Here is a 330-nt window from a genome sequence, read left to right on the forward strand (position 1 = left end):
ATCTTACTTTTATTAGAATATTTTCTTTGGCCGTTCAATCTGTGGAAATTATCCCTCAGACAACTAAATACTGGATAACCGTAAACTCTTTGTTTATTCAGACTGAGTAACTGCAGTTCGTTCCATTCTCCTTTATTTTTAAGTCGAAAGATGATGTAAATTGAATGGGATGGGCGCAGATCTTTTGCCTTTACTTGACGGTGTGTGAAGTTTACCAGGTAGTTTGTTAGTGCAGTCTGAGATAAGTTTTAGAATTAGTGATTAGAAAAAAAAAAGATATGAGTGTAGATGACTGGAATACTATAGAGAGGGTCAGTTTGTTGACAAGGC

At 35.5% G+C, this 330-nt stretch overlaps 1 protein-coding gene across 1 annotated transcript in view; it reads left to right on the forward strand.

Annotated features, from left to right (window-relative positions):
• Positions 1-330, forward strand: part of LOC119585640 (EH domain-binding protein 1-like) — a gene marked incomplete in the record, with an annotated part of 320,960 nt that overhangs the window by 67,164 nt on the left and 253,466 nt on the right.

This window comes from Penaeus monodon, chromosome 20, assembly GCF_015228065.2.
Source record: "Penaeus monodon isolate SGIC_2016 chromosome 20, NSTDA_Pmon_1, whole genome shotgun sequence".
Classification (NCBI taxonomy): domain Eukaryota; kingdom Metazoa; phylum Arthropoda; class Malacostraca; order Decapoda; family Penaeidae; genus Penaeus; species Penaeus monodon.